Source organism: Typopeltis vanoorti, chromosome 9 (genome assembly GCF_054136105.1).
Source record: "Typopeltis vanoorti isolate ZY-2024b chromosome 9, IOZ_Tvanoo_1.0, whole genome shotgun sequence".
NCBI classification, from domain to species: Eukaryota; Metazoa; Arthropoda; class Arachnida; order Uropygi; family Thelyphonidae; genus Typopeltis; species Typopeltis vanoorti.
In genome coordinates this window covers 41,167,376-41,190,466 of record NC_143557.1, presented here as the reverse complement: position 1 = coordinate 41,190,466, position 23,091 = coordinate 41,167,376, and the positions used below count along the sequence as shown (strand labels likewise).

Here is a 23,091-nt window from a genome sequence, read left to right as displayed (position 1 = left end):
TATTATGGGTAGTGATAATACTGTGTTGTGCTAGACTAGACTTCTGAGGTTTGTTGTAATCAATATAATATTGATGTTCTTTAATTCTTTTTTCCACAGAACGGCCAGTTTGTCCAAAATAAGAAACATCACATTCACAAGGAATTTTGTAAACGCCAGCCAAAGACAGAGATGACAGTTTATCTTTTGTAGAAGGCAATAAGGAAGAAACGTCGATGTCGATGATGTTTTTGCCATTTGGTCACATACTGAAGATGAGCTTTCCACCTTTCTACAACAGATAAATAGCATTCATCCTCGTATCCAATTCAAGATGGAAAAGGAAAATTCTGGAACTTTATCATTTTTGGACATCCTGCTTACTCGAACTTCTTCTAGAACCTTATCTACAAGCGTCTTTCGAAACCCACATTTACTGGCAGATAGATTCTGCCAGTAAATGTGTGAGCAGATAAAAAGTCTGCTCACCATATATCTCAAAAATTTGGCATTCTTAAATCTCTAATTAATAGGGTACATAAAGTTTGCTCTTCTCCAGAAATCTTACAACAAGAACTTTCTATCATTAAAAAGTTAATGGTATCTAATAACTACCACTCTAACCAAATCCAACAGATAATTGAATCTTATGTTCCAATACCTAAAGGTTCTTCAACAGTCTGCAGAGTTCCAATCCCCTACAATCCAGGGATCTCAGAACCTACAGGTAGAATTTTAAAAAGTACCAACTGATTTGCACTTATATTCCTATCAACAAAATTTCTTCCTTATTGCCTTGTACAAAAGATAAACTGTCATCTCTGTCTTTGGTGGGCATTTATAAAATTCCTTGTGAATGCCATGTTTCTTATTTTGGACAAACTGGCCATTCTGTGGAAAAATGAATTAAAGAACATCAATATTATATTGATTAAAACCTCAGAATTCTGGTCTAGCACAGTATTACCACTACTCATAATATCCAGTGGAATAAAGCTATTCTCCTTCATAGATGCAAGTTCAAATATGAACGCCTCTTTAAAGAAAGTTGTGAAGCTTTTTTACACCGACCGAATTTAAATCGAAATGATTGCCTCTCTCTCTCTCTCTCGAAGATCTGGGAGACTTTTATTTTATGTAATCATTAAAAAACTAATTATCTTAATTATTAATTATTTATTCATTTCTTTCATTTCCTAGCTCGCGACAACATTGTATTTTAATAGGTGATCCACCAAATGTTCGTTACTTGTATTCTATTCCTATCTGTTTGTAACACTGAAGATGTACTATTAATTTTAGTACAAAATGTCTACCTTATTTATTAATTAAAGTTATTACTGTGGACTCACGTGTTGTTTTTAATAATTATGCTATGCCACAGGCCCCTCTAAAAATTAAAATATCTACCACGAATCTTTCAAAAGAATGGTTATGAAACCAAGACTATCAAAAAAATCCTCCACACACCTCCTACAAGCACCTCTCAGAAACAAGATTTCAAAAACGCTATCACACTTCCATATATCAAAAATATTACAGACAAGATGGCTAAATTACTTAACAAATATAACATCAAAGTATCCTTTCTGCCGCTGGAAAAAATTTCGAGATTTCTACATCCCCCAAAACTACCTCCTCATCTTGTAAAAAAACCAGGTGTTTTCAAAATTTATTGTTCTTGGGGCTTCTGCTACATAGGACAGACAGGAAAATCTGGGGAAATTCGCATGAAAGAACACCAAAAGGATGTGCAAAACAGAAGAGAACAAAAATCAGGTCTAGCTTTCCATACCACTTCCACCTGCCACAATGTACTATGGCAGAATACAAACATGTAGTAGATAGAAAAAACTGCTACATAAGGAAAGTTAAAGAAGCTGCAAACATGCTTAAAATACCAACACAATGCAATAAAAATCAAGGATTAATTCTGCACCAAGTTTGGTCAGCTTTAATAAAAAATATACCTCAGTAGGACCTCGGACATTATGAACGTGAACAACAGAACGTGGCATCATCCAGAATTTTTAAACCCAGCACTGCTTTGAATCTGCATTCTGATTTTTCATTTATGAATAGTCAGAAAGTTAAAACAACTCTTTTTTGTTGTTTTAACTTTCAGTTACCTTTTACCCCTGAATAAGTAAGTCAAACGACTTACGAAACTTGCTGGGTCTTTTATTAATTCATTGTGTTATATATAGCTTATTAAAAAATTGTGGTCTAATTACCGGAATATGCCATGTGAATATGTTTTATATCCTGCAACAATGACCCATGGTCATGATATCTCATTCCTGCGTTCAACGTATGTCGTGTGTTCAATGAATTAAAAAAAAAAAAATGATGGTTTGTTATTTAGAAATCTTCATATTAATACCTCTTTATATTTGGGTTTATTGTATCAATCAAGAATTACACAATAGTGTTGTATTGAATTTACATATAATTACAGTAATCATCATCATGTAATGCCTGATATGTATCCAAAAGGGATGTACAGTTAGGTAATCATATATTAAAATTTTAAATGCATCACTTCAAAATCAAAACATGATGACTAAAAAGGATGTATAGATCTTTTTTTTTTATTATCATAACTGAAAAAAGCACACATCATCAATTCTAAAATAAACTTCTTTCTCTCTCTCTCTCTCTCTCTCTCAAGACACAATGTATGTATTACTTTTGTTATTATATGTTTCTCAATCCACTTAATAATCTGTCATACAAGGGGAGGTTTTGAGGAAAATTTCAGTCAATAAATAACATTACTACAAAACAGTGGGAGGTGAAAATTCTGTTACTTTGTAGTTCTAAAAGGTTCACTTTTATTGATATAATTATTATTAAACTTTTAAAGGAAGCTGGGCAACTGGTATCTGGCCAATGGACTGTGTAAAGACAATCTTTATCTCTAAAGAAACAAGTGTTAAGCACTGAAATCAATAAATCATAGAAAAAGGTGTATTTAACACAAACCCATTACTGTGTGTATCCACATACACATACAATAAATAATAACAATAATATGTGCCTGTGTGCACATATTGTTTTTCGTGATATCTGATGATGGCAATGTAATGTTGCCAAAATATAGGAAAGTATTAATTCAATTTTATAATTAATATTTTAATATAAGTTGTTACTTCCTGAAAATTAATAGTTATGAGTAACCAATATATAAGCCTATCTACTAGAATTATTTCACGTGCATGACAATTAAACTAATTGCCAGTGAAAATATGCCAGAGTTAATCTGTCATTGAGAGAATAATATTATATTTTAAAACTGAACTTTGCTGGCTTAAAGCTAGTGAACAATTGTATAATCCAATGGTGGGCAAACTGCAGCTCGCGAGCCGCATGCACTCCCAAAACTACTCCGTGTGGCTCCAGAGACAATATTGTTTTCGTTGCCATTTTCCTTAAACTTTTATTTTAATAATCTATAGTAGTATAGTATGTACCAATATTAGAATATTTTATTTTGTAAATGCTTTAAAGATAAGTAAAATACAGATATTTTGAAACTTTAAATTTTTGGCTTTTAAATGGTACCGGTCAAAAGGGTTAATGTGGATTTTATTATCATAATTGGTTGATAAAAAGTTTCGACATTTGATGGCATGTGTCGCTCCCGTGAAAATTAGTTCCAAAAGTGACTACTATGATCACTACATTACTGACCGCCTCCATTGCTTGGACTCTGCGTCATCACTCTTCATGTACTCTTCAGTACACAAGTTATGCACTCGTGGTGGTAGCAGAACATAACCAGTGTAGTGTAGTGTAGATAAGTACTTTTCTGATTAATAAATACTTAAGAGTGATTTTTGTGAAAGTTATAAAACCCTTGTTTAAAATGAATGAGCAACAGAAAAATATAAAACGGATATGAACGAGAAAAGAGTGTGTTTTAACCAACAATGGGAGGATGATTTTGCTTTTACTGTTAAGGGTGAAAAGGCTCTGTGTCTTATCTGCAGCTCTTGAACATTCAAAAATATATGAAAAGTGTTATATGTGGCTCTTATTACTGAAGAACTTGTCCACCCCTGGTATAATCTATATATATATATGTCCATTTTCGATGCTTGCTTATAACTCGGGAATGAAATGACCAATTTTGATGATGTCTTCGCCAATAGATAAATGTTCCAAAGATGGCTTATGTGCCTTTTCATCGATATACACCACCAGATTATGGAGCAGTGATTAATTTTTTTTTTTTACCTCTCTCCAAGGCCCATCCACATATGTTCAACTAAATGTACTGGCTGAACTGTAGAAAATAGGCATATATTATGTGTGACAAAAATGTAGATCTTAATGAGATCTACATTTTTGTCACGCTCCATGACAGAATATAAAAAACTCCATGACAGAATATGTCTATCTTCTACAGATGATTTACGATATGCAAAAAATCATATCACCGATTCTAAAATAAACTTCTCTTTCTCTCTCTTCAGTAGCATGTCAAAGTGTGACATGCTACTGAAGCAAATGAAGTGGCTGAGGCACATTGGTAGGTGCTCTATGGAGGGGAGAGGCTCGCCATGCTCAGGTGACAAACCATGGCCTAACACGAGAGCTGCTGTAAGTCAGAAGCATCCTGTTCATGGTATACGCACAGTGAATGGCTTGCCTTACTGTACTGCAGTTTAACAATATCTGGCCACTAGTGTGAAGATCTTTTGTTATTACCATTATCATTACTATCATTATATTAATATCAGTGTTCATTAGTAGTTTTTAAAATTATTAGTAGGTATTTTATTTTTTTTCCAATATGTCACAACAAAGAGCAAGTTCTATAAGTCCCTCGACTCCTGTGGCAAGGTGTATGACGCTAAATAGACAGAGTGAAATTATTGAGGTTTCTTGGAATAATAAGGAATGGTAAGCTTTGTCTTACAATTGTAATATAAGATATTCCACTGATTTAAATGTGTGATAGGTACTATGACTGTAGTGTGTCAGCACTGTACAGCACTCAAATACAAACATGAATCTCCCAGAAGGTGTTGTTTGAATGGAAAAGTGAAACTAAATGAAATTACAGCTCCTCTTGAATGATTATTATCACTTATTACAATGCAGTATCCACAGTCTCATCAATTTATTGAAACTATTCGAGCTTACAATTCTGCATTTCAAATGACATCATTTGGTGTGAAGCAAATAGTTGAAGGGGGGGGGGGTTCCACCTACTTTCAAGGTGCAAGGTCAAGTTACCATTAGGCTGGACGTTTGTTGCCAGTTAAACTAAATGATCATAAATTTTTGCAAATTTATTTTGCTTCAAACCTACAGGAACAAGCAGTTTCCGTTATAGCCAATCACAGAGTTGAACTCAGAAAATGATTTACAAGGAATGCTACATGAGCATAACATTTACATGAGGGTGGTCTGAAAAGTTCTCGGCCTAACAATGAAAAAACAAATTTATAATTTCAAAATTATTTTCATATTTCAACATAATCTCCTTATCTCCTTTAAGACTAATACATTTATTCCAGGGATGCTCCAGCCTCATTATCCTGTCCCTATAGTGGTTCAGAGTAAGATCTACAAAATACCCCTCTACAGCTGCACACCAGAATCCAAACTAAAGCTCTTCCTCGCTGATCAGCAAGGAAGAGTTTTAGTTTTGGGAAGAGATACAAGTTTGAGGGAGCCAGATCTGGGGAATAGGGTAGATGTTCTAACAATTCACAGTGCAGATTAATTTTAGATTCCTTAAATTTCCCTTAATTTTCCCATTGCCAAAACACCTTTGTGGGCAGGTGCATTGTCCTAATGAAAGATGATTTTTTTCTTCTGCAAACCAGGCCTTTTCTCACAAATTTTTTCGTCTAGTCTGGTTAAAAGATCGGAATAATATTTGCCGATTATTGTTTTAGCCTTTTCAAGATAATTAATAAACAAAATGTCTTTAGCAGTGCCTATTCTTTAGCGCTGAATAAACGACTTCTGTCCACAATTTTGACTGCTGTTTGGATTCTGGTGTGTAATGGTGAATCCAAGTCTCATCCATAGTGATAAATCGACGCACAAAATTGGTTTTATTCTTGTTAAACTGTTCCAAGCACTGCTCAGAGATTTTAATATGAGTGCGTTTTTGATCTGCTGTGAGCAAGCATGGCACCCATCTTGCGCAAAACATTTTCATTTGCAATTCTTCATGCAAAATATATCCTACACGTTCTTTTGAAATGCCTATAATCTCAGCAATTTCATGCACTTTGACTCGCCAGTACCATATTGTGCACTCAATCAATGATTTCTGGTATTGTTACACTTTTTGTACGTCCTTCAGATGGATCATCTTCAAGACTGGTATGGTCATGTTTAAACTCGGCAGCCCATTTCTTAATTGTCAAAAACAAAGGAGAAGAGTGTCCATAAACTTTTATGAACTTCGAATGAATTTCTCTTTGGGTTAAATCTTCTTTTACAAAGAATTTTATAACTGCACGACACTCAATTTTATCCATTTCAAGGGAAACAGACAACAATTTTGCTTCAGACAGCTGTACAAAACAAACTACTTGATAGAATATAATAAATTTAGTTTAATCCTTTAACCAAGTGTAAGCAAACAAAGTTTGCACCTGAAAATATCTTCAGGACTGAGATAAGGTAGTGCAACACCAGGCAACTCTGAGCAAAGGCAGACCAAACTCTCATCACTCCTTGTCTCAGTATCTCCCATAATGCAAAGTACATCTCCTTGCGGACATGTATACTGCTATGCATTAAGGGAAGGGCCACTACCCAGACCGGTTTCAACCTTTATTGAGGTCTCGTCAGTGGGAGGCAGACCCAAACATGGAGATACTAAGGCAGAAGCAATAGGCGAGATCATATTTATCTATAGAAGTTGCCTGGTATTGCACTACCTTATCTCAGTCCTGAAGATATTTTCAGGCGGAAACTTTGTTTGCTTACACTTGGATAAAGGATTAAACTAAATTTATTATAGTCTAACCGAAAAATAAACTTCCAACTACTTGATAGAATGATTTGCAATTTCACATGGATGCTTATGACAGATGTACCAACTTAGAAAAAAAATCTTGCCGATAGTGCTGCAATCTATGGCCAAGGCCGAGAACTTTTCAGACCACCATTGTATACAAACTTTTAAGTCAGCTAGAATTTAACCACACAGACATAATCTTACATGGTCGCAACAACAGACTGAAATTATCAGAAGAGAGGATGGATATTGCATTCATTTACCACAAATGAATCCAGGCAGTGGAGAACCTACAAGTAGAAAAACCATTTCAGCAATGAATTTTACACATAAGGCATGATGATATCGATGGAAAATTTAAATCCACTACATAGATATGGTCAACTCATCAATCAACACTGGGGTGATGTATGCTAAAATTGAGTCCAAGCATCTTGCATACACATGTTTGAAACAGCATTTCTGATGAAAATGCTTCAAACATTGGCCAAATTCAAATCTTGCTGCCTTCTTCTTTCATGGGAAGCCTCTGTTATTTCCACAAAAAGACACAGGTTGCAATGGTCTATGTTAGAGAGTATGGTGGTGCTGACCATTTCATTACCTTTACTTGCAACTGGCCAGAGATTGAAAAATTTGCTACCCAGTAATAAGACTTATGACAGGCACGACATCATTGCAAGTGTTTTTCACAGCAAGCTGAAGAAATTGATGAACCTCATCACAAAGCACAAGATTTTTGGAAGATGGAGGTGCTACATGTATTCAGCAGAATAGCAAAAATGGGGATTGCCACATGCTCACATATTGAAATGGCAGGAAGATAAAATCATCATCAACATCATCCAATACTCTCAACGGGGTGTATAGGATATGATAGTACTACATGAAAAATTTACATAATTACTAACTTCCTATCTACAATTTTCCAAATCGGTCTGTTACCTGTCAAGACGCCAATATTATCAGGTCATATTTCTGTCTTCTAAGGCACTTTTTACTTTATCAATCCACTTATATCTTGGTCTTCCTCTGGATCTTTTTCCTGCCAACCTTGAAGAGAACTGTTTTGCTAATCTTTCCTCTCCCATACTGCTTAAGTGACCTTACTACCTAAGATTAGCTCTGCTAACGCATTCCTGGATGCTGACAAGGTCAAGTTCTTTCCTAATATCCTCGTTTTTAATATGATATTGACATTGATGCCATCTGTCACGCCTCTAATCTTTCTCAGGACTCTCTCATATCTGCGGTCTCTAGTCTTTGGTCAAGTGTTTTACTTTTGACCCAGCTCTCAGAACCATAAGTTAAAACTGGTTTGAACACAGTCTTGTATACAGATAATTTAGTGTTCCAACTAATTTCTCCCTTATTCCATATGAATTTATTCAATTGACTTCCTACCATACCAGCTTTGTTGATTCTGTTGTCTATTTCCATATTTAATTTACCATCTTCATTAAAAATCGTGCCTAAGTAGTGTTTTACTTGTTTTACAATGTTTTACTTGTTCCACAGGTTCCCTGTTCACAACACAGTTGACATTTTCAACAATTCTACCTATTTTCATTGTCTTTGTCTTTTTAATGCTGACCTTCATACCATATCTATTACACCCATTATTCAATTTAGTCAAGGAATCTTGCAAACTTGTAGCGGATTTATTTAGAAGTATAACATCATCCGCATAAAGCAAAGATCAGATATTAACATCTGCAATTTTGATATCAGGTTTAATACCACTTTCCTTCATAATGTGATCCATATAGATAATGAATAAGAGAGGGGATAATGTACATCCTTGTCTGACACCAGATTTAACACTAAACCACCTTCCTGTACTTACTTCAATTCGAACTGCTGACTTACAACTCAAATAAAGACTAAGTATTGCTTGATATAATGCCCCATTAACACCATATAACTATAGCATTTTGAATAGCTTCTCTCTTGACACCTTGTCATATGCCTTTTCCAGATCTACAATACAGATCTTTGTTATATTCCCATGATTTCTCAATTATCTGTCATAAAGTGAAAATATGATCCTGACAATCCTTCTCGACTGTTTCTCAAGTATACTTGCATATATCTTACAGGAACACTCAGTAATGAAATATCTCTGTAATTCTCGCATTCAGTTTTATTTCCCTTTTTATATATGAGTACTATGAGAGTTCTACTCCGATCATCTGGAATTCGTCCCTCTGTCTAGGCCTTCTGAACCATGCAGTACAGTCACTGTAAGACTTTTATACCTCCATACTTGAGAATTTCTGGTCGAATACCATCTGCTCCTGCTGCCTTTCCACATTTCAGGCTTTTGATGGCTTTTTCTACTTCAAGTATGGATAAGTATTCCCGCCTGCATCCCCTGTTGAGTGTTTTTTACCACTGTGCTATCACTGCTTGTTTCATTTAGCAATTTTTCAAAATAATTACTCCATACTTCAAGGATATATTTTTCTCCAGTTTTCATGTCACCTTTCTCATCTCTAATTCCTTTTAGAGCACTCTTTCTTCCATTTCTGAGCTTCTTAAACAACCTCACAGAATATCTTGCCATCTTCTTGATATTTATTTTCTATGTTCTTGTCAAAGTCCTCCCATGACATTTTTTAGCCAGTTTTACAAAGTGTTTAGCTTTCTTACATTTGTATCTGCATTCTCTAAGAGCACAAGGAACAGTGTCATGAAATCAATTCCATTATAAGCACCAAGATATCTTCTCCTCAATGTGACAAAGTACTGTTCGATATCATAACAAAATATATGGTGAAAGTTCCATGTGGACCTGTTAATCCAAACTCTTTGTGCATGAAGAGATATCCATGATATTTTCAATGTGTTCATCAGATAGTGGCTGAATTGCTACCATACATAATAACCAAGGAATGTTTGAAATTGATAATAGGCATATAGTACCTTATAATCCAGTTTTGTCACAAACCTTTAATGTACACTTAATGTCGAAATTTGCAGTTCCTTGAAATTCATCAAATATGTATGTAAGTATATCAACAAGGGCTCAAGACCAAGCTACGTTTTGTTCGCGAAATGAACATAGTGAAGTAGATCTATACCAAACTGGACAATACATCAGTACCTCTGAAGCTGTTTAGTGAATTTTCTCCTTTGATATATATTCATGAGCACCATGCAACCATAGTTCAACTTGAAAATGGTCAAAGAGTATACTTCATATAAAGTAACACACCCAGCATAATGGAATCACCAAGGAACACAACATCAACAATCTTTTTTAAGCTATGCATTGAAGATAATTTTCACCTGGCATCAAAACAAATTTCAATGAAGATCGATGTTCTAGGTCAGTGTTTCTCAAAGTGTGGTATGCGTACCCCCCCAGGGGTATGCGAAAGGTCTTTAGGGGGTACGTGGGAATTTTCGGCTATGCATAATTAAAGGAGTCATTACATTTTTCAACAAACAGTGCAATTAGAGACAACCAGCATAAAAATGGCACTAACTAATGAATCACATTCCCCCCTCCAACAGAAACTGCTTTACAGACCAAGCAAAATCACATTGTCGGTGGAAATGGTTTTGCTTGACACCACCCTGTCATTAATGTGTTAAAACTAAGAAACATATAGTGAATGTTATGACCTTTTTCTTGACCACTAGTATTAATAAATTAAAGACTTAATTCTGTATGGTTAGTCAAGTAAATAGTATATTTACTTGACTAACATACAGAATTAAGTCTTTAATTTATTAATATAATGAACGTGTTGCAGATATTATGGAATTCGGTTGAAGGGAATTAGCATTTCAACTCAACTGTTGAAATGCTAATTTGTCTTTGGTTCACGCGATCTTTTGTTAATACCGCACCAATCATATGCAGTTCTTCGCTGCTCTATGTACCTCAAGTCTTGTAAATTACTGGTAATTTTTGCTTGAAATAATGGGAAAGAAGATGATGCTATTTGGGTAGATGACTTTGATGATGCACACAAAGAAACTGTTCTCGATGCCAAAAGTAGTGATAGCAAGTAGAAGCTTCTTGGTAAGTCGCACCATTTTCATTTTTTTTCTGAAAACTTTAGTTTTCGAAAATCCCCACACATATCTCGCAACACGATTTTTTAGCTTTAATTTCGGGAAAAAAGTTAGAGTTATATTTGAGTAAATACGGTATTTATTTTTTTTTAGCTTTCCAATTCTTACATATGGATCATTGGTTAAAGATTGGATTTATAAAACCCACAAAAGAGAGCAATATAGCAAATACAAGTAGCTGTAAGCAACAAGAAAACATTGATATTGCATCTGGATCAAATGAAATTGATAAGAGTGTGTCGCCTGACATCTCTAGAGAACCAACTAGGAAGAGGATGAAAACTCTTCGTAAGTATGATATGAATTACTTGAAATGTGGATTTTCATGGACGGAAATGAAGAGGAACCTATTCCAAATTTTGTTCTATTAAAAATAAATCATATTTTTTTGTTTACATGAACCTATAAATTCAAATAAAATAGATATTTAATTTTTAATTAATATTTTAAATTAATTTATTTGTTTTTAATTAATTAATTAGGGGTATTTGGTAATAATGAAAATTTAAGAAGGGGTATATGGATATCTGAAGTTTGAGAAATACTGTTCTAGGTCATTGGTTCCCAACTGGTGGTATGCATACCCTGGGGGTACAAGTTATTGACTTTAGACGTTATTGACGCATTATTAGTTTGGTTATTGATTGAGTTTAAGATAGGCACTGAACAAAAGTGTCAGACAGCTATTTTAAAAACAAGGGTACAATTTAAAGAAATGGGTTTAAAAGGGATAAACAAGTGAAAAAAGGTTGGGAACCACTGCTCTAGGTCATGTTTATAATGTAAATCCCAATAATGTCGAATGCTTTTATTTACGAATGCTCTTGATGCATATGAAATTACCAATATCATTCAGTGACCTAAGAGCAGTAAATCGTGTAGTATATCTGACATACCGGGGATGCATGTAAGGCTTTGAATTTGATAGAAGTTGATGCTCACAGGTCCAATTATCTTAGCAATGCAATAATTTCAAACTCACTGTCATCTTGGTGCCTTTTTTGTTCACTGCAACATGACTGACCCTCTATCGCTATGGTCAATTTACAAAAATAATTTTTTAGAAGATATCTTACACCAAGAATGTTCTACTCATTCTCAGGCTCAGTTTAATGAAGTAATATAAAATGAGCCATTACTCAGACTTGAATCAATTGTTAAGTCAATAAGTGTTAAAGATTTCAGTCTTCTGATACCAAACAATCCTTTGCCTCTAGATACAGATGTAATCTGGGAAACCTAATACAACTTCAATGAACTTTGAGATTTATTAAGTCAGCATGAACAATCACCAACTTCAGATCAAGCTGAAGTTTTTCACAATGTTTTAACAAGCTGAAAATCAATCAGGGAAACTGTTTTTCTTGGATGCTCCAGGTGGTACTGGGAAAACATTTTTACTAAATTTATTATTACCTAAGTTGAGAAGCCAAGGTAAAATCGCTCTGGCTGTGGCATCTATATTGCAAGGTGGTTGAACTGCTCATTCTACTTTCAAAGTACCACTTACAAATGTGACGAATGATACGCCTATGTGCAATATATATCAAAACAAAGTCATTTGTCAAAATTATTACAAAAGGTTTCTTTGTTTTGTTTGGGATGAATGTACAATTATTATTATTATTAAGAGAGACCTCCAGGGAGTCAGAGACTCATCGAGAGAGGCCACATACTAAACACAATAGCTATCATAATTATTCTTGAACTCATTCACACTGCTTCCACTCACAACATTTAATGGTAATCCATTCCAATCACACACCACCCTCTGAGAGAAAAATCTAGTCCTCACCCCCTTCTTAGCGGCCTTCATTCTCAGCTTCTAAGGATGTCCTCTCGTCCTTTCAACAATGTCCCATAAAACATATGTTGAAGTGGTCGATGACAGAGCACTGACGGATATCAGATCAGACAATTGAAGAATGGGTGGAATAACTGTTGTATCCCATGAAACCAGGGCAGACGAAGTGAATGCCTGCCTTAAGAAATCGTCACTATGGCAAGATATAGAGAAGTTTCCCTCTCAAAACCAATATGTGTGTTTACCAACATGTTGACTCTAATGCACATTCCTTCTCCTCAAAATCTATTAAAAATTGGCAGTGGCAAAGTACAGCAAAGAGACAACAAAATTATATTAACACTCCTAAATATTGGGAAAATTGTCTGAACTGCAGATGAACTGTTGTGCCATGTCTACCACCTATTGAGAACATAAGAGAAAGGTCACCTTCTTGGTTCAGAGAGAGTTATCCTTGCACCTCAAAATGACGGCATGTCAATAATTATTGAACCAACTCATTCATTATAATGAATGAGTTGGTTCTTCTCCTTCTCTTCTCCCTTCTATGTGTTAAGCCTAATGGTCTGTTACAGAGCTATCTTAAGCTCTTCTAAGTTGTACCCATCCCGAGGATAAGGAGACTAGCCCTATGCCTTCCGGTATATTTATGGCTGTAGCTGTGTGTGTTCACAGGGCTGGTTTGTCTGCTTGTGAGAGGAAAAGCCCCAGATAAACTGGGGAGAAAAATCCTGCTGTCCACGCCCAAGACCGGCAAACTTGGCTATGTCTGAGAAAGATCCTTAAGCTCCTCATCTTGGCGATGGGAATTGAACCCAGGACACTCTTTTCCCAGGCATATGGTTGTGAAGCACATAGCCACTAGGCTAACTGCACAGACGAGTTGGTTCTTAATAGGGTTAATTTTATCTATTAGTGTTTACAAATCAGTAGATACTCCTGTGGATGTAGATGATGCAGTTAATTTTCTCATGGAATTTTTAAATTTGCTTAATCTGCCTGATGATGAAATTAAATTGAAAATAGGTATTCCTATTATATTGATCTGAAACCTGCACTCCCCCCCCCTCCCCAAATCTTTGCAATGGAACCAAGCTTCAAGTAAAATTATTAAAACTGAATATGATAGAAGCTGTGATATTTACAGTCCTGGTATTGGAGAAATTGTCTTCATTCCTCGGATAACCCTTATTCCTTCAGACTATCCATTTGCATTCAAACAGTTACAATTTCCAATAAGAGTTTGCTTTGCAATGACGATTAATAAAGCCCAAGGACAGACCCTTAGATATGCAGGTTTAGATTTATGAGGTGAATGTTTTGGACATGGGCAGTTATATGTAGCATGCTCTCAAATTACCAGTCCTGAGAATTTAATTATTTTTGTTGATGACGATGAAACTTCTAATGCTGTTTACAAAGAAGTGTAAATACCCTGAAGTGAAACGCTTGACAGTATAAGTTCACCTCGACAAAGTGGAAGAGCTCAGCTAGTTACTCCATAAAATATGGAAACTCAGCAGATCTATTTGAAACAAAACGTTCACCATCTCAATATGTTAACAGTTTCTTGTCAATTATAGTCTAGTGAAGCTCTTCTAGATGTGAAGATAGGAGCCTAAGGGCTCACAGAATAGTGCTATCTGGGTGCAGTCCATTCTTTTACATCTCATTTACTTAAAATTGCTATAAACACTGTGATCCTCAAGAACATAAAATACATAGATCTGAAAGCGATTGTGGAATTCATGAACACTTTGCAGGACCAGTTGTCTATGCTCATTAGCTACCAAAAATCTTAATATAAGAGGTTTACAGAGATTGTAGGTCAAAATCGGGATGCTTTGGGTATTAATCTCTGCATGAGGCATGTGATCACTGCAGTATTCGGGACTTACCTGTTAATGTGTTATAACACAGTACAGAATTGCCAAAGTTAAATAGGAGGCGGAAGACCTTCAAGGAGAGATGAAGTCTAACTATTTCCTGAGGAAATAGACACAATGGAAGTGCATAAGACTGTCAGTGAGGAGGTACAGTTGACATATTGAAAAAGAACCTCAGTTAAATGTACAGAAAACAATAACAGACAGTTTATTTGTATCATCCGATAGTCAGCACCAATGTGTTATGTTAATTTCAGTTACAAATTAGTTGCCTATTCTTAACACTGTTGGAGTGGTTGACACTGAACCTCATCTCACGGAATCAGAGGCATGCAGAAAAAGTCAAGTATTAGTTCTCTTCTACCTGAGTTATCCACACCCCAGTCAAAGTGCTTGAAGTATGACAGACATCGAAACATTATTATTATTACATAACACCTCTAGGGAGTCCAAAGACTCACTGGGGAAGGGCACCTGCTCTACAACTCTCTCTCTCCACCAACCACAACTACCTTCATCATCTATACCAGCACCATCTACCGCTGACCACCACCACCATTTTCACAGACAATCACAAACATCCATACCCATGGCGGGATTTGAACCCACGGCCTTTGGCTGGAGAGCGGATACGCTAACTGCTCAGCCAACCAGGCCGGCCATATAACGGATACTGCCCTAGATTATACACAAGACCTAGGATTCATATTATGGAAAATAAGGAGTCTAAGGAGTGAATTAATGTGGGTACAGAATGAGTAAAACCAATTAGGAGGGGGGGGGAGTGACTGCTGGAAGAAGAACGGCACCAGTAAATGAGAACTTAAAGGTGACTAACTGTAGTAATAATTTGAAATGTAGAATAGTAGATGAGAGAGAGAGAGAGAGAGAGAGAGAGAGAGAAAATAATGTTGTTTAGGGGATTTGATCATAAAAAATATAAAAGCTGAATAGGTGCTGAAAATGTGTTTGCTAAGGGGGTACAAGTGATAGAGTAACTGAGACTGTGGAGAGATGAAATGCAGATGAACTAGTTGGAATGAATGATTTGTGGGGTAGCATAAATGAGTATGAAATCTGAGGATGTTATCAGAAGCTGTGAAGTGCAGAAGTGTTAAGTGCGGAGTTGTAAATATATCACACAAGTATGATATGATATCAGAATGGGATGGCCAGTACAAGGTGTAGGGGTGGTTGTGGGTTCAAAAAGCAACTAGTCTTTATGTATGCTAATGCAAGTAGCATTCAGAACAAGAGGGAGGCGTTTTTTTGCTTGATTAGCTCTTTTGGAAGTTATTGGTATTAACAAGACGTGGTTAACAGAAGATAATATAGTTACTTGTACAGAATGTGAAGGCTATAGTGTTTTCAGGACAGATAGAGCAAGATGGTGACAGAGTATTACTGATGATAGCAGATGAACTGCAACCAAATACAAAAAAAAAAAGAGCCAAAGTTCAGGGGATCAGTGAAATGGAAAGCAGTACATTTGAGGCTATCTGGTGTGAGATAGAGGCTATCAGAGGAAAATTACTTAGTTGCTGCTGTAGGCCAGGGAATGTGAGGGATGATGCAAATGGCAGGCATCAGCAAATACACTCAATGAGTGGAGGGTGGATAATTATGATGAGAGACTTCGATTATTGGCCAATAGATTGTAAGAAAGGAAAAGTCATATAGGCAAAAGGAAATGGAATTTATGCAGATACTATGGAATAATTACTTAAAGCAGCATGTGACAGAAGGTACTAGGGGATTGAGAGTGCTGGATTTTGTGACTGCATAAGATTTGTCTATAATGAAGGTTGATCCATTGCTGCCAACTGGTATAACTGATCACATAGTTTTGATGGGAGAGATGGCCAAATGTGTGGATTATTGCCAAAGAAGAGTTACAAGTGGAATTACAGAGCTGGTAATTATGACAAACTCAGGAAACTGCTTGAAAAGATGCCATGGGATAGCAAACTAGAGAGGAAGGATGTTAGTAGGTCAAGGGATGTTTCAAGGAAGGAAAAACAGAGTACATACTTAGAGTCAATAGGATAAATAAAGTAGGAATTAAATGGATGAGTATTTCGCATCATTAAAGAGTTAGGGGAGAAAAAAGGCTTGCGGAAGACATTGAAAGAGAATATGATTAATAATCTCATGAGCAATATAAAGAGTGCATCATGATGTTGGAAAGTTTGAGGCATAGATAAAAGTTCAGAATACTGATCAGCCTGGTGGTTGGCTATCATGAGTACATTAATGCCAAAGGCAATAAAGATGGGAAGTTCTTAGCACTGGTAGATGAAGAGAACAAAAAAATGATTAGCATTAGCAAAACATGGTTGACAGAGGAGAATATCAGCATGATTAAACAGAATTAAAGGGGCTCAATATATTCATGAGAGGATAGACAAAAATAGGGAAGGCAGGGAAGTACTGCTAATGACTGCAGAGGAATTAAATCCATCCAGAGCAGAAAATTTCAATCCTGATGGTAACAGCATTAATAATAAAGGAAAGGAGTTCAGGTTGTTAGGTATGAGACAGAAGTTAACATGACAAACAGGCGTGGGATAGATGTTAACAAGACAAGCTGAATGCTGAAACAGCTCAAGGCAGTTGCCCAAAGAAGAATGCAAACTGCATGGACAGAAAATCTTTATGGATACAAGGAGGACTATAAATTGGGTAATTTCAACTATGTGAATATAGACTGGAGGAAAAAGAAATCATGCAAGACAAAGGAAACAGAATTTAGAGATTGACAAACACCTTAAACAGCAGATGATGGGACTAGCAGTTCACTAACATCGGATATATTACCAGCATCTGAGAATCTGGCTATAGCTAAGTTGATTGTGAAGCCTCATGTTAAACATGAAGAAAAACTTCTTGATTGGAAGGCAGTTTCAAGTAGAGTTATGTGAGTAAACTTCAAAATACAGAAATGGACAATGAAACTTATTTGTGACTATGGTCCCAAAGAACTTTGCTCTTTGCACCAAAATTTGGCGAAAAGAGCAAAGCTAATAATAATGGTAAGTATTTACTAGACTTCTGCTCAGCACACTGATTACTCATTACTAATACCATGTTTCAATATGGTGTTAGTAATGGATAGAAGACACAAGAAATAGGAACAGCCTCTTTGACTATGTCATTCTTGACAGTAATATCATCATGCTAGTTCAGGATACAAGAGTGTATGGAATGGCATTTAAGGAAGTTTTAAAAAGAATTAAAGTTGAGCAGCTTTTACAGGTAAACTGTAGACTCAACTATACAAATATTATTGAAGAAAAAATGAAACAAACTAAAAACAAGAACCAACACTTGGAGTCTCAGTGGAAAACTCTAAAGAAGACACTGAATGATTCAGCTAGGGAGGTACTCGATAAGGATTACACCATCCATATCCAAAAAAAAAAAAAAAAAAAAAACAGCAATAACTTTCCCTTCTCACTTTTGGGTTCTGAACTTCTTGAGCCATGGGTTCTTTGTATCTCCATTCCATTGACTGTTGTTTGGTCTCTGGGTCACAGTGATGAAGACATGTTTCATCAACAGTCAAAATACAAGCCAAAAAATTTGCACCTAATTTCTCAAAATGACCAAAATCTCTTGAGATGACAGCTCACTTTCTCTCTTTTGGTTGGCATTCAAACATGTGCATGTCCAGATATTGGTGGATAAAGACCCAACTCGTTCCCTGGATATTCCCAGAGTCTTTTCAATGTTTTTGGCTGGTATTCATCTATCATCAAGGAAGGATCATGGAATGCACTGCATTGATGTTTTCAAGTGTGATAGATGTGGAAGGTCTTCCTGATCTGGGAAGCATCTGTTAACTTAGGGTGTCCAGTTTCAAGTTTGAAACTGGACATCCTAAGATAACAGAAGATTTGGATCATAACCGTAGAACCGACAACTTTTGGCTACCCACCTGGCAACTATTGAAGATGCTGGTGCACAGTCCCCTAAAGTGTCATACAAAGTTTGGTGAATTTCAGTTGCAGACTTTTCTTGCAGCATGAGAAACTTGATGCCAGCCCACACCTGTCTTTGAATTTCTCCAAAACCTCTGACATATCTTCTTATATGAGAGCATATCCCAAAATAACCAGAATTTTTTTTTTATTTTTTACATTTATTAAAGTTTATAATACCATATTCTAGTCTCCTTCAAAGTACTCTCCATGTGATTCAATGCACTTGTCCCAACGTTTTTTCCACTGCTGGAACTTTTTAACTGGAATACCATTTATGGCCTCCAGCAATTTTTCTTTTACTTCGTCCATATCAATGAATTGCTGCCCTTTCATGATTTTCTTTATCCGTGGGAATAAAAAAAAAGTCACATGGAGAGAGAAAGAGAGGTCAGGCAAGTAGAGAGGGTGGGGACAACCACCATGTTGTTTTTCATCAGAAACTGTCGGACAGACAAGGCCATGTTTCTGGATCATAACCGTAGCACCAAGACTGATCCTGGTCACAACTTTGGAAAGAATATCATGGTCATTAAGAACTTGCACTCTTAAATTGTGCAAAGCATTCATATGATTTTATTTCGGTCAGCCAGATCATGTATGAGCTTCTACTAACATGTTTCTATTTTTGAAATAGGAAAAACACTCAGAGACATGCATTTTACCTAAAGCATTATTTTTAAAGGGTTGCCGAAGCATAACAATAGTTTCAGCTGCAATTTTACCCAAATGAAAACAAAATTTCATGCGCACTCTCTGTTCCTTGTGGTCAGCCATCACAAAATTGCCAAACTTGCTTGTAAGCACTAACAAAAAAGCAGCCAGAACAACAAATCAGTTCATACAGGATGATACCACTTGCCAGACTGGTGCAGAAAACTGCACACTCCCAATGCTTGAAGGCATCATCCATAACTAGAAAATGCACAAGTTCAGATTCTGGTAATTTTTGGGTATCCCCTCATATATCATAAAAGAAAAAGAACAAATTATTACGATTTGATGAATCATAGGAGTTAAAGGGTTTTAAGATAGGTTTTTTTTTGTAATTAGATCAGCTTCTTTAACATCATTTCTGTCCTAGGTGTTTATCAGAACTTTTCATTCCCCCCCTCCACCCCCTTGTAAGTTGTCAGTCAGCAGTTTGAATTGAAGGAAATACAGGAAGATGGTTTGATATAAAATCAAGAGAAAGACAAGAATGCCCATTATCTCCATTCTTATTCATCATCTATAAGGATCACATTATGAAAGAAAGTGGCATTAGGCCTGATATTAGAATTGGAGATATCAAACTCAGCTCTTTGTTTTATGCAGATGATGCTGCATAAAACAAACGCCTAGTGCAAGTCTCCAGGATTCTCTAAGTTGTTCTCTAAGCAGCTGTAAACGAATAACAGTTGTAGCAAATTTGGTATGAAAATCAGCAATAAAAAGACCAAACTATTAAAATAGGCAGGAGAATAGAAAACTACAGCTGCATTCTGAATGGAGATCCTATAGAACAAGTAAAATATTTCAGTATTTAGACACAAAAAAAAAACACAGTTTTTTTATTGAAGATGTAGGTTAAATCTGGAAATAGACAACAGAATAAGCAAAGCTGTTATGGTGGGTAGCCAGCTGAATAAATGTATATGGAATAAATGAGAAATTAGTCAAAAAGAAACCAAACTAGCAGTATACAAGGTAGTGTTCAAACAAGTTTTAACTTATGGATCTAAGAGTTAGGTTAGAAATAAAGCACTTGATCAAAGACTAGAAACCACTAATATAAGGATTCCAAGAAAAATCAGGGGAGTGAACTGATGCTATTAATGACACAATGATATTAAAAATGAAGATATTAGAAAGGAACATGACATTATTAGCATTCAAGAATGTGTCAGCAGAGCGAACCTAAAGGTGGTATATGGGCACTTAAATAGAATGGTGAGGAAAGGTTAGCAAAACAGTTTGATGCCAAGATGACAGGAAAGAGACCCATGATAGCTTTTTTTTTCTCCATGACTATCCTTCTTTTAATTTCGTCTTCATATTTACCATCATTTCTGATTATGGACCTTAGTAAATCATAACTTTCAATGATCTCTATTTTATCTCCCTCTATTATAAATTCATCTAAATTACTACAAGCCATCACTTTTGATTTTCTGATGTTTAAATTAAGTCCAGCCTTGTTACCAACCACTTCAGATCTTCCTTAGTTTCTGCTATGAGGGTAGTATCATCTGCATATTTTTAATTATTTATTTTTCTGTCACCAATCTTAATTTCAGCTGGGTCTTTGTCTAATTCAGCCATTCTCATAACATATTCATTATAAAGATTAGAAAGATAGGGCTACAGCATACAAACCTGCCGCAACCCTTTTTCCACTCAAACACTGTCTGTTTCTCCAAAACTTCTTGCTGGTCATACAGCTGTCTTATCACGAGAATTAGATGCTCAAGTATTCCCATTGATCTCATCACAATCCGCAGTCTGTGGTGATCCATGCAATCAAAAGTTTTCTTATAATTAATAAAACAGATGAATACTCCCTTCTGAAATTCTCTTGTTCTTTCCATAATCCATCTCATGTTTGCTATCTGGTCTGTAGTTCCTCTATCTCTCCTAAAGCCTGTCTGTACTTGTGGAATTTCTCTATTTACTGTAAGGTAGGTGAGTATTATTAGCTGAGAAGGCAGCATTCCTTAGCATGAGGAACTGCATGGTTTAGGAATCAACACTAAATCAACAGGAATGTAATCAAATAGTATCTGAAGGACATCTGACTGCATCCCCAGAGTTAGAATAAATCGTAGAAGAAGTGGATGAATAATGCATTTAAAAAAGAGAATGTTGTGCATATGATATTGTGAGAAGTGTGATAATGATGAGGCTCAGCAACAGAATAAATTGCAGGTCAGAAGAGTGATAGCCATGATAAGGAAAACAAAATCAGATTATGAAGTGAAGTTTTCCATATAGGTAAATCTGAGCCAATTTTATTGCTATGCAGCAAATAAAGGAAAGAATACCCATGGAAGAATAATCGTAGTGAATGTGGATGGAAGGAAAGTGTCAGATGCACTAAAAATAGCTGAGTTGTTAACTGCTCACTCCAGTAATGTAATACAGTAAGATAATACACTCTGGGAAGACCCATTAGCAATTCTGATGCTGAGAGGGAACTAAATGACAAATAGAGTTAGAAGTATTAACGCTATTACAACAGCTTGATTTGAATATAGCAAACAGCACTGTTAACTCTCATGGGTGATGAGAGTTAACAGTGCTGATTATACAATTGTTCAACATGGGTTTCAGCACATGCATGACTGCTAATGAGTAGAAGAAGAGCAAGATATTCCATTATACAAGGGTGGAGTAGGATTGATACAGCCATTATAGATCAATCAGGGTCTCTGATGTGATCATCAAGGTAATGGAGATGATGTCTGGGAACTGTTTTATAACAGAGTGACAGCAGAATGGGATAGGAGTAATGGATATACCACAATACTTTTGGATATAGCCAAAGCATCTGACAGGATTCCACATGAGGTTTGTTATTTATTTTGTACACAAAATAAACTTGGGAAATGGATAAAAGAGCAGCTGACTGATAGTTAGTCAGCTACTCTGTAATCTATGGAGGTTCTGAGTCAAAGAGAAGGAGGGTGACTAGTGGTGGTGAAATATACAGATCCATACTTGAGCCATTGTTATTTAACTTATATGTGAATGATATTCAGTATGATCTAGAGCAGTGTTTTTCAAAACTTTTCTCACTGTGACCCGCGATAAGAAAGATTTTCACCGTGACCCCCCACTGTTTTACTCGTCATCGTCATCCGGTAGCATCCTCTAGCAAGAGGGTTGCAGCAGATGAGCAGTACTGTTTTACTAGGTTAAATAAAATGTTAGAATTCATGAACTTGAAAAAATGTCACACTCAACGTTGGCTTTTTTTCCAAAAATGCACTGATAATTTGTAACTGACATTAGTCTTACATCTAAATGGATTCTTTTTTTTTTTTTTGGAATACTTATGAGGACAGATGTCACAGGAGGTCCCTAACAAAGGCAAGCATCACACTTCCCTCACCTATTTTTGAAGCGTTTACAATTTTGTAAGCATGGTGTTCATTTGTGTTTTAAAGTCAGATTAGAACTTGTGCAAAATCAGAGTGTTTTAAACTATCTTGGATATTTTCTATTCTATTTTATTAAAAAAGCTGGGTCATGATCCACTAAACTAATTTCACATCCCACTAATGGGCTGCAACCCTCAGTTTGAAAAATGCTGATCTAGAAGATGCTATCCAATTATCTGCTAAATATTATATGTTGGAGAGAGAATAAGGAGAGACAGTTAAT

The 23,091-nt window shown here is 35.8% G+C and overlaps 1 protein-coding gene across 1 annotated transcript in view; it reads right to left on the bottom strand.

Annotated features, from left to right (window-relative positions):
- The window catches only part of LOC150103000 (uncharacterized), a 361,006-nt gene that overhangs the window by 64,000 nt on the left and 273,915 nt on the right, over positions 1-23,091 (bottom strand). The gene's annotated exons all lie outside the window — the stretch shown is intronic.